The sequence below is a fragment of the Macaca mulatta genome, chromosome 13, assembly GCF_049350105.2.
Source record: "Macaca mulatta isolate MMU2019108-1 chromosome 13, T2T-MMU8v2.0, whole genome shotgun sequence".
Classification (NCBI taxonomy): Eukaryota; Metazoa; Chordata; class Mammalia; order Primates; family Cercopithecidae; genus Macaca; species Macaca mulatta.
In genome coordinates, this window is record NC_133418.1 from 52,436,651 (window position 1) to 52,450,928 (window position 14,278).

The 14,278-nt window shown below is 36.9% G+C and overlaps 1 protein-coding gene and 1 long non-coding RNA gene across 22 annotated transcripts in view; both read left to right on the top strand.

Moving 5' to 3' along the window:
* EXOC6B (exocyst complex component 6B) overlaps positions 1-14,278 on the top strand; it is a 678,312-nt gene that overhangs the window by 517,053 nt on the left and 146,981 nt on the right. The window lies entirely within an intron of this gene.
* LOC144333732 (uncharacterized) lies at positions 1,612-8,818 on the top strand. Its single transcript, XR_013402698.1, has 2 exons — positions 1,612-1,716; positions 6,400-8,818. It is a non-coding gene; the product is annotated as an uncharacterized LOC144333732 (long non-coding RNA).

A 14,278-nucleotide genomic window follows, 5' to 3' on the forward strand; every position in this document is an offset into this window, starting at 1 on the left:
TCATATTTTTATATGGCATGTACAGTTGTTCCAGCACCATTTGTTAAGAAGACTATATTTTCTCCATTGATGCACCTTGATACCTTTCTTAGAAATCAATTCAGTACATACGTGTTGGTCTCCTTCTGCATTCTCTATATTATGTTCAATTGACCTATGTGTCTGTCCTTTTGCTGTGTCTTGATCTTACTTTTATATTGTCTTGAAATCAAGCAGTTCAAGTCCTCCAACTTTTTCTTCTTTTTCAAAGCTGTTTTGTTAATTCTAAGCCATATATATGTAAATATATATGAACAAATATGTGAAACTATATATGTAAATATACAAAAATATATATGTAAATATATATAGACATATATATCTTAGAATCAATTTGTCAATTTCTTTAAAAAAGTTTGGCTGGGAGCGGTGGCTCACGCCTGTAATCCCAACACTTTGAGAGGCCGAGGTGGGTGGATCACGAGGTCAGGAGATCGAGACCATTCTGGCCAACATGATGAAACCCCGTCTCTACTAAAAGTACAAAAATGAGTCAGGTGTGGTGGCGTGCACCTGTAGTCCCAGCTACTTGGGAGGCTGAGTCAGGGAAATCACTGGAACCAGGGAGTCGGAGGTTGTAGTGAGCCGAGATCGCACCACTGCACTTCAGCCTAGGCGACAGAGTGAGACTTCGTCTCAAAAGAAAAAAAAAAAAAGCTTGCTGGTATTTTCATTAGGATTATATTGAATTCAGAGATCAATTTGGGGAAAATTGACATTTTGACAATTTTAGTCTTCTAATCCATGAACACAGTTCTATGTTCATTTATTTGAATTCTCTCTTTAGTGCTTTGTAGTTTTCAGCACATTGTGCACATATTTTGTTAGGTTTATTCCAAAGTGTTCCATATTCCTTATAAGTGATATTGTTATTTTAATGTTGATGTTTAATTGTTCATTGCAAATATATGGAAATATACAATTGGTTTTTGTATGTTGATGTTGAATCTCAAATTTGCTAAACTCACTTATCAGATATAGTGGTTTTTTATACATTTTTGGGGAGTTTCTAGGTGGGCATCTGTGAATAAAAACAGTTTTAGATTCTTCTTTCCAGTCTAGATACCTTTTGCTTTTTGGTCTTACTGCACTAGGAACTCCAGTACAAGGTTGAATAGGCGCCGAGAGCAGGTATCATTGCCTTGTTTCTGATCCTACTGGGTGGGGGAGTATTCAGTCTTTCACCATTAAATATGATGACAGGTGTAAGTTTTTTTATGCCCTTTGTCAGTTAAGCATGTTTCTTTGACTTCTTAATATGATTGAAGTTTTTATTATAAATGGTCCATCAGTTTTATAGACCATCAATTAATTAGCCATTATTATTCTAAACTTATATGTTATTTCTAATGTTTTGTTTTTATATTTAAATTATTATATATTCATATCTAAAGCCTTTTAATCTGAATTACTCCTTAATGTAAATTATTTATATAAGGGTTATGAGCATTTTTATGGGTTTTAAATGTATTGCTGATTCTTAATGAAGGGTTATACCAATTTAAATTATTTCGGGAAGTATAATCATGCATAAGCTTTACAGAAGCCCAACCAACATAGGTTCTTTTGATTTTACAGGTTTTTTTTTTTTTTTTTTTTTTGGTTAACTTCATAGGTATAAGAGTGCACCTTTATTTCACATTACACTTTTTAATGCTACACATAAAGTAGTATTAAGTGGGCCGGGCACGGTGGCTCACGCCTGTAATCACAGCACTTTGGGAGGCTGAAGTGGGTGGATCACAGGGTCAAGAGATCGAGACCATACTGGCTAACACAGTGAAACCTTGTCTCTACTAAAAATACAAAAAATTAGCCGGGTGTGGTGGCGAGCGCCTGTAGTCCCAGCTACTTGGGAGGCTGAGGCAGGAGAATGGCGTGAACCCAGGAGGGGGAGCTTGCAGTGAGCCGAGATCGCATCACTGCACTCCATCCTGGGCGACAGAGCAAGACTCCATCTCAAAAAAAAAAAAGTAGTATAAAGTGGCCCATGAATCTCGGTAAGGATATGGATTTACCAGTGTCCATATTTTCAATTCTTAGTGCCTATTATCTGATGGAAGGTATTTTGCAGTCTGATTTGATGCATATCTAACTTAACCTTACCTTATTACAGTCAAATAAGAGAAGCAGAACTAACACTTCTAAAAAGTTAACTACTAGAAGCAGGTGGATTACTTGAGGTCAGGAGTTTGAGACCTGCCTGGACAACATGTTGAAACCCAGTTTCTACTAACAGTACAAAATTAGCTGGGCGTGGTGTTGCGCACCTGTAGTCCCAGCTACTCCAGAGCCTGAGGCAGGAGAATTGCTTGAAACTGGGAGGTGGAGATTGCAGTGAGTGAGCCGAGATCGCACCATTGCACTCTAGCCTGGGCAGCAGAGCCAGACTCTGTCTCAAAAAAAACAAAACAAAACAAAACAAAAAACATTACTAGTAAAATACAGCATGTAATTAAGTGCCAAATGAGTAGCATGAAAGCCCTGTATGAGTTTGGAGGAGGGAAGTATTCCTGTGCCATTAGAAATGATGATTCCTGCCTTTTTAGTTATTATTTTTACCATGGGTCAGTAGGAACTGATGTTGTTTCTTAGTTTTATTTTGGTTTTTAAATTTTTCATAAAAGTGTTCTGTGACCAAGACATTCGATAATCACTATTCATAATGTCTCTGAAAACTATGGCCATCTGGGGAATTTAATCCCATGGTGATAATAAAAAATATTCAAACCTTTGCTTGTCTGCAGTGGTACTACAGAAAAGAGCCTTCTATTTGCCAGCAAAGTGAAGGTATAACTTTCTATTTTCTGGACTGTGTTAAAAAAGAAATGTGCTCTAAAAACCTAATCTAAGGATTGTAGTGTTCATCTAAGCTAAACATCAGTCAGAGAGAGGTCTCCTAGATTCTTCCCAGAGCTTTGATGCTTTCGACCTAATCAAGGCAAGTAGCAGGCTCCTTATAGCAATATTATGGCCCTCTCATAAGCTACTATAGTAGTCCTTAGTATTTAGCGTCTTGGAACCACAAGAAACTAGGAGTGACAATGGAGAGGAAGTGGTTCTCAGAAGCTACTGATACACCAAGGCTATGTTAAAAAGAGTGATCTCAAACAATAGTAAATTGGCAGCATTATTAAAAATGAATGTGTGTGATGAGGTAAGACAGATGTAATCATTCTTCTCGATGTTTATACTACTTATCATTGTTATCATTTGTCAATACAAGCAGTGTGTGTGTGCATGTGTGATGTGTTCATGCATGCTTCCCTGTGTTCTAAATCCATATGGTGTTCTTAATTATTTCTTCTCTTATAAACTCTGAGAGAAATAATTAAATGGGACAAGGTGGTTTTCTGTGTGTTTTTTTCTGAGGTACCAGCATCTTCCCTCTGTCTTTCTGTGTGGACATTTCTTTTTTCATTGCCTGCTTGATGAAATGATAGTGCATAGAGATGTTTAATTTAATTAGAGGGAGGTATTGATAGGTTATGGGGATGGGAAAGGGGCATGGGAGTGAATATGTTCATGGTTATTTCTGCAAAGTATGAAACTCTATTTTTTCTTACTTCTCTTGATCTGTTTTATGCCCTTGCTGTTGATGACTTTTCTTTCTTTTCTTCCCTTCTGCCACCTATTTTTTTTTAAACACAATTATCGTCATAGCTTTTGCCTGCTTAAAAAACCTAAGAGCTCTCTGTTGCCCAAAGAACAAAGGATGAACCCCTAGCAAAGCAGGTCTGGTCCCAGCTAATCTTTCTAGTCTCCTCTTTCTGTCACTCTTCCCCATGTAAACTTTCCCCAGACTACTCTTAACACCTCCTCGATCCCAAAGCTTGGTAAGCTTTAGGCCGCCTCTGCCTATCACAGAGTACTCTCTCGGTAGAGTGACAAATGCATTCTCTTCCTTCACAGCTTGGCTCAAATGTCATCTTCTTTATAAATCCTTCACAACCTCCTCAGGCAGATTTAATTGTCCCCCCTTTGGGTCCCTGACATTTTGTATGCCCCTTCATTACAAATGCTCTTGTAATTACTTGTTTAATCATCTGCTTTCACCATTAGCTTCTGAGTTCACTAAGGGCAAGAACCCTGTTTTATTATCCATGAATTCCCCATCCCTTAGTGGGTAACATAGTTCTTATTTCATAATTGCTTGCTGAATGTATTGACTTAATATTGTTTTGTGGCATTTTAGAAGTAAATGGAACTAGATTGAATTTCTGAATAATATTTGTACTCAAACTCCCATAAATAGATTCGTCATTTTCCTCCTACTCCTTGCTCTTCTTTATCAGTTTACTTTAATCTTATTAAATGAATTGCAGAGGTCACAGCCCTGGAAAAGGCAAAACCAAATATGGGTAAAGTGGGTAAAGGGAACTTAGGTGGCAGTCCCTGGAACCTAGTACATGAGGACTTTCTCTAGTGAGAGCTGCTGAAGGAGGGCTATCAAGGAAGGGCTCCATGCAGCTAGATGGTTCATGCCAGAGAGGAACATAGCTCCTCACCTGATAAATCACTCTTACTGCTTCAACAGGAGATGACTTTTCAGACTAAATATTTGGTCATATTCTTCCAGTTCTGGTGAGCACTTGGGTTCAAGTGTCATGTATTGCCTTTTTATTCCTATGGGAGCCATTTTTCTTAATGTAAATACACCCTTGGAGTTTATCCAGAATTTCATCCTTGTTATATCTCTATGAGACATATGTGACCTACTTAACTAGCTCGAAAATTATGCCAGAATAACAATCCAAACTCTACAACCAATTCAAGATACTAAAATTTCTAGGAGTGACTTCTATTGTAGTCTACAAATAATCCTTGCTGAAGCAGTGAAGAGTTTTGAGTAAGACTGATTAATGTGTTGAAAATGTAACATAGCCTTATTCTCTATGCTAGAAATATAATTATCTTCATCAGATATGATAATAGAACATTATTAGTGTTCTATATTTTATTATAGGCTAAAATGTCTTAAAGGTAAGTTCCCTATTTCTCCATTGCCCCGATAAAAACCTATTCCTTTTACAGCTCTCTTTGTCTCAATTAATGGCAATTCTACTTCTTCTAAGAATAGAAACTATGGAGTCATCCTTGACTCTTTTTTCTTGCACATCACACATCCAATCTGTCAGCAAATTATGTTTTCTCCTCTTTAAAATATACCAGAAACCAACCACTTTTAACTATCATTCTCTTCTCATGATTCAAATAATTAAGTATTCTTGCAACAGCTTTTTAACTGGTCTCCATGATTCTGCCTTTGCCCCTCTGCAGGCCATAATCAGTAGGACAATAAAAGAAGCGTGAAAAAGTTAAAACAAGTCAGATCATATCATTCTTCTGCCTAAAATCCCACAGGAGCTTCCTGTTTCACACTAAGTAAAAACCAAAGTCCTTTTAATGGTCTATAAGATCCTATTGAGCCTTCACACACACACCCTTTAACTCTGTGACTACTTTTTTCCTCAGTCACTCTGTTCTCACTCTGATAGCCTCTTTATTGTTTCCTAGACGCGCTGGGTACACACTCATCTCAGGGCCTTTGCATTTGATATGACTCTTTCTGGAAGGCTGTTTTCCAGATACCTGTTTTACTTGTTCCTTCATCTTGTTCAGGTCTTTATTCAAGTCACTTAAAGTTCACTTTATTGAGACATTTCCCATTTAAGATTGCAACTTCCCTCTGACTACCTCTGCCACCTCCTTACCAAACCATAACCAAAACAAAATTCTATTCTCTTCCCTTTTCATTTTTCTCTGAAGAATTCATCATCTTCTAGTATACTCTACATCTTACATATCTTGTTCTTCCCCCTAGTAAAAAATGATTTTCACAAGTGTAGGGATTTTACACATTTTCTGAATAACTATTCTTAGTGCCTGGAACAATTCTTAGTACATGGTAGGCCTTCAGTAAGGATTTGTTGAAGGAAAAAAGTGTAATCTCAACATACTTGCCTTAGTTCTAAGTACTAAGTGGTTAATAAACTTTAGGCATGAATTGTTCTGCAAAGCAAGCTACTTTACCATTAAAAGTAGGAATTTTGGAAAGAGTTTTTGATCTTTTTGTTGTTGTTGTTGTTGCTGTTGTTGTTGAGACGAAGTCTTGCTCTGTCGCCCAGGCTGGAGTGCAGTGGCGCAATATCAGCTCACTGCAAGCTCCACCTCCCGGGTTCACGCCATTCTCCTGCCTCAGCCTCCCAAGTAGCTGGGACTACAGGCGCCTGCCACCACGCCCGGCTAATTTTTTGTATTTTTAGTAGAGACGGGGTTTCACTGTGTTAGCCAGGATGGTCTTGATATCCTGACCTCGTGATGCGCCCGCCTGGGCCTCCCAAAGTGCTGGGATTACAGGCGTGAGCCACCATGCCCGGCCTGATCATTGGTTTTAAAGTTTGTTGCACATATTGAATATAAACTCCATACTTTTCTATGAAATAGAGACAGGATTTTCCTAAAAGTGTTCTTGTTTCTGGATTTCTTTGATACACAATATAGATTGATATATACCTGCTGATAAATGTTCCTCTGTAATAACTTGTCACCCAGGATGATAATGATGGTACATTTGGTATGGAGAGAAAAACTGTGAGCCAGGTGCCAAAGTCTGTCACAACTGGCAGTGAGACTTAAGGAAAACCAGATTATCAAGAAATGCAAAATTGACTTGAAAATGGTCCAAGTAACTTAATAGAACATGTTTGCAAGCAGTGTTTTGGTAAACGGAAAACTGACTCTGATTGGAAAAGTGTGTTGTGAATTTTAATATTGTATAGGGTAGCCTCTTATTCCAGCAGATTACAGTAAAGTATAATGAGACACAGATAATTTAGTTGATAACCAGGCGATTGTGACAACCCAGGATAATGAGTGTCAGTATGCCAGGAAGAGAGAGGGCAAAGTGATAGCAAGAGTACAATATTTTGGATAACAATAATCATAACAGAGATATTTAAATGGCATAGCCTTAAGTTAGGGTAATTATAATTCAATAGTATAACCTGAGAGGTGGCAGAGAAATCTAAAGTAAGCTATTCCGGGCTAATTAGGTACCTTCTATTACTTTCTTCATGCCCTTTTCTTTCATCCCCTTTCTCAATGTGGTTCTCAGTGTCCTGCAGGGTCTAGCCTGCTGAAATCTCCCACAGCTTTTACAGGGCATCTAGCAACAGCTCACTATTCTCAAGTAGCAAATTGCCTGGACAGGGATTATAGTATTTAATTGCTAAATCTATGACTGGGTAATTGCATAGATGCTTGGGTTGGGAGGCCCAGGTAGGACAACTGACTCCTCAAAATATGATTTTTAAAAAATTTCATTCTGGATAAGAATGTAAAAACTGTGATTTTATGTTAGTTTTGTCCCATGATACGCTGGACAGCATACGTTTCAGAGATTTCTTTATTCTGGCTCCTACTTTTTGTGAGATAATAGAGTTTTAAAAGTCTTGGCAGAAAAGGCAGATGTGGCAGAGGTGAAGCCATTAACTTTGTTTCCTACTTTCTCTTTCCTATTTTCTTTCCCCAGAATCTAGTGGTAATTTTACATATACACACCCTTCTAAAATCTCTTATGCAGAGACAGTGAGTCTTGATTTGTATACTGTCTGTGGTTTTCTAGGCATACTGGCCCCTGCACAAAATCAGCTCATTGCTTTTCATAAGTCATCTCCTACATTTTTTGTTATATAAGTAATGAATTTTTTAAACTTTTATTTAAGTTCAGGGGTACATGTGCAGGATGTGTAGGTTTGTTGTTACATGGGTGAACATATGTCATAGGTTTATTGTACCAATTATTTCTTCACCCAAGAATTAAGCCTAGTATCCATTAGTTATTTTTCCTGATCCTTTCTCATCTCCCACCCGCCACCCTTCGTTAGGCCCCAATCTGTGTTGTTCCCCTCTGTGTATCCATGTGTTACCCCTATTATTTTTGAATGGTGTTCTTTATTGATTTTCTAACAGTGCTGAGGCTAAAATTTCTTACATTTTAATGATTAACATGGTTTCACTCATTTTTGTGCCCCTCATCGAGACACCAGAATAAAGTGGCTGAGAAATCAGCATCAATTTAGCAATAATGGAGCCACCTTCTGTGTATCACCTCAGGATATGGAACATTAAAGAAGGGGTTAGAATACTTGTGATACTGCCAGCACCTAGGTGATCTTGGGAATGCCTTTGCTTTGTATTTTTATTTCCCCAATGTAAAATGAAAAAATTAGGTTAGATAATCCTCATTTTCACTTTGGTTTTTTTTGTTTGTTGTTTTTTTTTTGTTTGTTTGTGTGTGTGTGTGTTTTTTTTTTTTTTTTTGAGACGAAGTCTTGCTCTTGTTGTCCAGGCTCAAGTGCAGTGGCATGATCTCGGCTCACTGCAACCTCTGCCTCCTGGGTTCAAGTGATTCTCCTGCCTCAGCCTCCCAGTAACTGGGATTATAGACGCCCACCACCACGCCTGACTAATTTTTGTCTTTCACTTTGATTTCTTATGTCCTATGACTCTTAATCATCCTCACTAGCAATAGACTTGTTCTCTTTAAAGATGGTTTCACCTTTAACTTTTTATGTGTGCTTGCAAAAAAAAATTCCTATATTTGAGTTTTAAAAGATGGCATTTATTTAGTAGGAGGCATTTTATCTTTCCTATTACTAATGATCCTCAGCTTATGACACTGGATCCACCCAACTCTTTTAATTAATACTTTTCAATTCACATGTCTCTACTTCATAGAACTTAATTGACTCAGCTGGGAAAAAATAAAAAGTATTGACAACAGGAGATGGCCTGTTTGGTTTCTCCTTTTGAAAATCTGAGGTAAGGACCTTGCCTGCCAGTAATGGAAACCGTCTAGATGTTGCAAGCTTTCTCCAGCTACCTTGTTTTAGGAAGTTCTAGCAATGATCTATTATTCTATTGCCTGGAGCAAGATGTTCATGGGGAAAAGGTCTCTGAATGTTCAGCTAGTTTAGCAGTTCATGGGCTGAGTGTTCTGAGATACTTCGGGATATTATGTCCAAAATTAAAATTTGTGTGGTCACTCCCCAAGAATCAGCACCATTAAAGATGACAGGACCAGGAAGTAAAAGACTGGGCAAAAGAGATTTTATAAAGTGAGGAAATCAATAAATCATGAACAGGCAAAACATAAGAATCTTCAAGATCAATGTCCCTTTAGATCTAGTCTAAGCCTATCTGTCTGATTGCTCCTTCTCAGACTTTCTGTTGGGGCTTCTTTCCTCTATCCATCCCTTAATATTGTATTTCAGAGGTTTATCTTCAGTCCTCTATTCTTCATTTACACTCTATATTCTACCTGGCTGAAAATATACATCTGTTTGTGTGTGTGTGTGTGTGTGTGTGTGTGTGTGTGTGGCAGAATAATATCCCTCCTCCCCTCAAGGTGTCGACATCTTAATCCCCCGGATGTGTGACTATGTTACCTTATAGGGTAAAAGAGATTTTGCAGATGTGGTATTAAAGACCTTGAGATGGTAAGATTATCCTGATTATCTTAGTGGGTCCAGTCTAATCCCATAACTCCTTAAAAGCAGAAGAAAGAGGCAGAAAAAGTGGTTCAGAGAGATGAGGTAGAAGAAGAAGGGGGAAAGAGTTGAAGTGTGAGAGGAACTCCACCTACCTTGCTGGTTTTGAAGATGGAAGAAGGAGGCCATGATCCAAAGAGTACGGGTGGCCTCTATAAATGCTGGGAATGATCCTCAACTGGCAGCCTGCAAGGAAATGGGGATCTCAATTCTACAACTGCAAAGAACTGACTTCTGCAAACAACCCACAGGAGCAAGGAAACATATCTTATCCTGGAGCCTCCAGAAAGGAATGTAGCCCTGCCAACACCTTAATTTTAGTCCAGTAACATCCTTATTGTACTTCTAACCTGCAGAACTATGAGGTAATAAAATTCTGTTGCTTAAGTCACTAACTTTGTAGTACTATAATGGAAGCAATAGAATATTAATACAACATATATTCCCTCTTTTCTTGTCAATGTCAGTTTATATTATGCTGTACAATAGCAGAATGCAGGACAGAAGAGAGAAAGAGTGTGGTCTGTGCATTTAGACAGAGATGAGTTTGAATGTTGCTTCTGTTATATCTTAGCTGAATGACTTTGAGAAAATACCTTTTTGAGCTTGTTTGCTTGTTTCTTTTCTCTCAAAAATGGCTGTAATATTAATACTAGCTCTGTGTGTGTGTGTGTGTGTGTGTGTGTCTGTGTTAAATGAAATAACACATGTAAAATGCCTGGCGTATGGTAGAGGCTTAATAAATGATAGTGATTAGTATAATAAAAATTAAAACCAACATTGACATATCTTAGGTATCAAAGGAAGCATCATACTTAAATATGACATCAAAAAAACAAGCAATAAAAGAAAAAATAAATAAATTGGACTTCATCACATTAAAAACTTTTTGCTTCTTTTGCTTGGTTATTTTTTATTAAAAACTTTTTATTTCAAAGGCCATGATCAAGAAAGTGAAAGACAACCCATACAATGGGAAATAATCTTTGTACATCATAAAACTGGTAAGAGACTTCTATCCAGAATATATAAAGAACTCTCACAACTTAACAATAAAAAGACAACCCAATTTAAATAAAGGCAAGGGATTTGAATAGACATTTCTTCAAGGAAAGCATGCAAATGTACAATAAGCACATGATAAGATGCTTACCATCATTAATCATTAGGGAAATGCATATCAAAGCCACAATGAGATACCACTTTACACCTACCAGGTTGGCTGTAATTTTTAAAGAAAATGGAAAATAACAAGCTGATAAAAGTGTAGAGAAATTGGATGCCTCATATGTTGGTGGGAATGTAATATGGTGCTGCCACTGTGGAAAACAGTTTAGTGTTTCCTCAAAAAGTTAAACAGAATTACCATATGACCCAGCAATGTCCTTCCTGGACATATACTGAAAATTATTGAAAACAAGTGTTCAAACAAAAACTTGTGCATGAATGTTTATAGCAGCACTGTTCACAATAGCCAAAAGGTAGAAACCAGCCAGATGTCTATCAACTGATGAATGGATAAACATAATGTGGACTATCTCTACAATGGAATATTATTCAGCCATCAAAGAAATGAAATACTGATACATGGATGAACCTTAAAAAAATTATGCTAAGTGAAGGAAGTCAAACACAAAATGTCACATATGATACTGTTTATATGAAATATTCAGAATAGGCAAATCCATAGTGACAGAAAGTGGACGTCAGGGACAGGGGAATGAGGATTGACTGCTTAATGGGTATGGATTTCCTTTTAGGGTGATGAAAAAGTTGTGAAACTAGATGGGTAATGGTGGTTGTACAACATTATGAATGTTCTTAGTGCCACTGATTTGTACATTTTAAAACATTTAAAGTGGTAAATTAAGTTTCACTGTAGATAATCAGGAAATGGTAAGGAATAGTCAACTTATCTATATGTGTGTGCTGAACTAGCATCAGTGAGTGAAAGAATTTGCGAAATCTTAGAATAAGTAAAAATGCTAGAGAGATTGGAATAAGCATGGGTAATGACTTTATAGCATGTAGAGAAATAATCCAGGCATGGGATTTAATTTGGATACTAACATGATTTAGTGTCTTCTTGTTTTTATTTAAAGGGTTGGATTAGAGAGTAAATGAGGTTCAATGTAATTTTCAGTAATTCCTCACCTGAGTGAGGGGCATATATCAATTCACTTGAAGGCAAAGTTTTTGCAAATAAATTACAAATATTTATCATTAACTTGGCACCAAATGATGAGACCCAAATGAATCCCCTGTAGTAGCCAAATCATTCTCCTCTTTCTAAGCTCTATTTCTCATCTGTTTCTTCTGTCTCGCTTTCCTTCTGGAAAAGTGACTAGGTGATCATTTAGGACTAATCACAAAAATTAAGAAAAATGAAAGCAGGAAGACTTCAGGGCAATTTTGATTGGTGTAGAAAGCAACGTCACCCCTTTGGTCATAGGGTTATCTTTTCATCTCTCGTAATTCTGCTTGAGATGACTTATTTTTTAAGATTTTAAATCAATCTCATTTTTATCTGATTTGCCATCTTGTATATTAATAGAAAGTATTTTTCTCTTATGAAAATAAAAGCAGTTTGGTTTAATTATTTCCTCTAGACATTTATAGTCATCATCTTCATTTAAATTATAGAAAATTCCTTTCTTTTCCTACTAATAAAAAGTAAAAGAAAGCAGATAAGATTGTTTAACTACAGTAGTTTTAGATATTATAAAGAACTGCCTGCCTGTTAGGATGGGAAAAGTCATAATGTTGGGTTATCAGAAACTTCCCTAGAAATGTACATATATGGAGATTTTTATTAGCCTTGAACAAACTAGAAGATGTCTTCCTGGCCCACAATGTTAGCCCATTGTTTTTATGTACTTAAAGCTTTAAGTTCCAGCTACCTAATAAAATAAATGACAATAATGCCAGGCACTCTCCTAAGTACTTTATGTATACTAACTCACTTAAACTTCACAACACCTCTGTGAGATAAATACTATTGTTGTTCTCATTTTACAGGTGTCTTCTCAGTAGCAGAAATGAATTAGTTAGAAAGGTTGTTTTACTTTAGCTTAATGTATTCCTTCTTATCCATTTCATTACTTATTTATTTCATCACTGTCCCTCTTCCACCTTTCTTAGGTCTCTTGGTTTAGGTTTTCAATATGTCTATAGTACACAGTAATTGATTTTGAAAATTAATAATGTCATAAATTTATGAATCCAGAGCTGAGATGTTTAAAGATATGATCCACTGTCATGGAAAGGAGGTAGTATTTGGGGTTGATAGTTCTGGTTGGGCATATGCAGTGGACTCATGGGCATTTCCTGGAGCGTTTAGGATTATTTGGACCTAATGAGGTAAACGGAAAAAGAAAATACTGAGGTGTTTTGGTCTTTGCTGAGTACTCTTTCTTTGAGGTCTCTGCAGAAGAGTTTTCTCTACCTATTCAATTATATAATACTTTCAAATGAGTCAAATGCTTTAACTCAGAAATTCTGATGATTTTTCAACAATGAACTCGGAAAGTCAGTATATCTTTGTGATACATGGTTATTTCTTCTATTTTATATTACAAACATTAAAGAGTATTTGTCTGATACGACTTTATTAAGTTTACTCTTTGTATTATTCCTCTGGAGTACATATTGATATAAATCCATTGAACCTTTATTGAATGCAAGGTATACTAAACTTTGAGTGGAAGAGATATATAAGAACTGGCCTTTAACCTTGGTTTATAGTCTTATAGGGAAACAGAATATACAGTATCATGTTCTAAAACTCCTGAGGCAAAGAATGCGTGCTTGCCAATAGCCTGAAAAAAAGGGGACCTTTGCTGTAGAAAATGGAGTTTTATATAGTTTACCAGAGATAGCAGCCATTGAATAAGTAATTTTGAATAACTTGAACTGGGTAGTGTGAGAGCTTTAACCTAGTGACAGATGTTAATGGCATTCAAGAGTACATCAGTAAAATGCAGCTGGAGCGAGGGGAGTGGAAATCTTATGGTGAGTGCATTTGAAGACACCAAAGAGGGAAAGGGCATGACTGGCCAATGATCTAGAACCATATGGATCAAGTTAGAATTTTGGACTATACCCATGCCTGTAATCCTAGCACTTTGGAAGGCTGAGGTGGATGGATCACAAGGTCAGGAGATCGAGACCATCCTGGCCAACATGGTGAAATCCCATCTCTATTAAAATACAAAAAAAAAAAAAATTAGCCAGGTGTGTTGGTGCAGGCCTATAGTCCCAGCAACTCGGGAGGCCGAGGCAGGGGAATCGCCTGAACCTGGGAGGCAGAGACTGCAGTGAGCAGAGATTACGCCATTGTACTCCAGCCTGGTGACAGAGCAAGACTCCATCTAAAAAAAAAAAAAAAAAAAAAAAAAAAAAAAAAAAAAAATTGGCCTATACCATTGCAGTAATGGGAAGTCACTGAAGATTTTAAGAAATGAATGTGATGAGACTTGAGTATTTAAAAGGTTGTTCTGATTGTATTGTGGAGGAGAGATAGGAAGAGGGCTTTTATGGACTTGGGAAAACACACTAGGAGGTTCCTTAGTTTATTATATGAAGTAAATTATTATGGTCCTGATCCTAAAAGGTATGTTAAAATGGGCACCTAAAAAAGCAACATGAAAGTAATCTCACTTATAAACACAGATATAAATATCTTA